A 2855-nucleotide genomic window follows, 5' to 3' on the forward strand; every position below is an offset into this window, starting at 1 on the left:
AATCTCAGAGCCATGACAGCTGTGGGCTCTTTACTGGGAACATGTGTGCTGACCTTTATTACTCAGTGTTGGTATTGGTCTCTCAAGGGTTTCTGAAATCCTTCTATTTTGAATACATACACTGAGCTGGCAGCAATGGCACCATAGTTTTATCAAAGTAACTCCTACACTGAATCTCATGCTTCCAAGCATCTGGAAGATATTTGCTACCAGCCAACATATGCTATCTCACAGCTTTATTTTATATATCTTCTTCTTAATAATATCTAATATTCAGCCATTATTGGCATCTGCTAAACAAGCTGCGTGATCCAAGCTGCCAGATCCATACCATTTATGTTTTCCTTGCAAAAACTCAGCATGTGTGCAATGACAGGAGGGCACAGAGGTTTCAGCATTCCTTGTCCCCAGGAAAGAAGGTAATAAAATAACCAAAATTCCAGTGAGGTTCTAAGCCACAAAGACAAGCTTTCAGGCCCAGGTGCTGGGGATTGCACAAAGGGATACTATGTCTATTACATTTTTTCAACCACCTCATTGTATTTCACTTATTTGCCATAGAAAGGCAAAGGCTGGTCAGAGTGAAGAACAAATGGAAATGCCTGCATGCACGAAAAGTCCAGGGGAAACAAAAGAGTGGGAGAGAGAAAAGAAAGGTCTCCATGCTGGCCAAGGACATGATGGAGAGCCATCCTACAGGTAAAGACTTAGCAAAGTGCAGTTTGCTGGAGGAGCCAGAGGCTGAACCCCAAGAAACTGTTGAATCTTGGAGTTTCTGAAACCTCAGTCCAAAAGCTAGTTCATTATCACCAGTCCAGAGGACCTCAGAAACAGGACAAAAACTCAATACCCAGCTTTCTTCATCTTCCACACCACAAAGTTGTCCTGGTGGGAGGGCATAGACCCACAGCAATGGCTCTTACAAGAAGGAATAAAACACTCAGGAAAGAATGGCTGTGAGTGGCTAAAAACAGCTTGACTTCCTTTCTTTGTTTGCCTTTCCTTTCTACATGGTCATTCACTGAGTTTTGTTTAATGTTGGTTCCCTCCAAAATGACTAAGTTCATGCCACTCAGCTTAGCAGATGTGCAGGGAACAGGCAGTCACTGCTCCATTCCAAAATCCTCCTCATCTTCTGCATAAAAACCTTTTAAAAGCAAAGCACTCTCTGGAACATTTCTGGGTTTTTAAAGAATTCTTTAAAAGAACCCAGATGAAACCCAGGGCTCTTTTCAAAGTGTATCAGTGCACCCCTGCCTCTCAGTAATCTGAACACTTCCTGAATATTAGTGGGCTTGGTCCTCTTGTGGAGTGGGGAATCACAAATGCTCAAGTGAGACACAAGCTGTGCTGTATTATTTGGTTGCACACAGAAAGAGAGAGAACAGAATTTTGAATATGGAATTAAGCCCAATGTTTGAGTTGCTATTTGGTACAATAAACAACAGACCATCCTGTCACCTGAGGTATTCACAGGACAACTTGTTTTTCTTGCTTAAAGTGTAAACCTTACACAGAGAGCAAAACACCAATAAGCTCTGAAAGGAACAGATAATCTGCTGCTGGTAATTATCTTCTCAGTTACCTTGCAATCACATAGAAGGTTGCAATTAAGATAAAATATGTGTTTATGCAGAAAATTCAGCCACTGATTCATAAAGCAAATTGTTTTCTCTGTGTTTGATAATGCATCAAAGAGCTTTGGCCTTTCTTTCTGCAAGATGGCTTTTCTCCTGAGTAGGAATAGACATAACAGGCTGGAATGAAGAAACAAAGGTTATGTGCATATGCTGAGCAACTGTGACACCATCTGCAGTCATGTCTGTGTGGCTTTTCCCAGCACCACAGGTTTCTTATGCCCAAAGAACTGCTGACCTGGGACCATGCACGGGTCATGGACACGCCTGTGCCCACCTCTTCTCAGCTCCAGCTGCTGCTCCCAACCCAGGCTGCTGGAAAAGCCTTATTGCAACTGCTGCCCAATGTCAGTATGGCTTCTTGAGGCCACAAGGGAAAACCTGGGACAGCTGCTTGGCTTGGGGATGTATTTTCTCCCCTATTGCCGTAGCTGGAGGCGAGTCTCAAGCCTGCCTCCTGCAGAAACATAACCTGTGATGGCTGTAACAATGTGTGCCCTGCTGGGAACACTCCCATGTGGGGCTTTTGGTGGAGCTGGATATCAAGGCAGTGAGTTTTGAAAATAAGGGTCACACCCCTTGGAAGGGAGCACTGTCCACTCCAAATCCCTTGGTGTACTCTGTTTTCTTTACATAGTTCAGGGTTAAAAAAACATAGCCTGTTATGATAAATGCTATTCAGTTGGAAGGATTAGGAATTCATGAATATTTCAGAAGATCACAGTACATCACTACTTCAAATTCATGCCAACTGTTTTGATTCCACTTTTCTTTCTGTTCATTAGGTATTAGCATTTCTACACAATCTGCTTTAACAACCCATCTTGAAAAATAAAGCACAAGGGGAGTCATCTTGAGTCTTCAGTGACAAACAAGTCAATAGAGATAAATAAAATGGCTGTCAATGTGGAAACTTTTGTTTACACAGCTCAAAACTCACACTTTTGTTAAGTGATGATGTGTGTACATTTCTATAATCCAGTTCTGTCAAGCCCTGGAGCAAATCAGATAAAAGGGGGGTTATTCTAGTAAAGCATGTAGAAAATTGCAAGCCTGCAATACGATCTGTCTTTGAGATGGTTTGCATTGTGTGCTAAATGAAGGGCTGAAATCTTATAAGGGACTTAATCACGTCATATGATCAACCACAGACAAAACATATTTTCCTTGGAAAGAAATATACCACAACGACAAGGCAGCAAATGGAACAAAACACAT

This window comes from Oenanthe melanoleuca, chromosome 1A (genome assembly GCF_029582105.1).
Source record: "Oenanthe melanoleuca isolate GR-GAL-2019-014 chromosome 1A, OMel1.0, whole genome shotgun sequence".
Lineage (NCBI taxonomy): Eukaryota > Metazoa > Chordata > Aves > Passeriformes > Muscicapidae > Oenanthe > Oenanthe melanoleuca.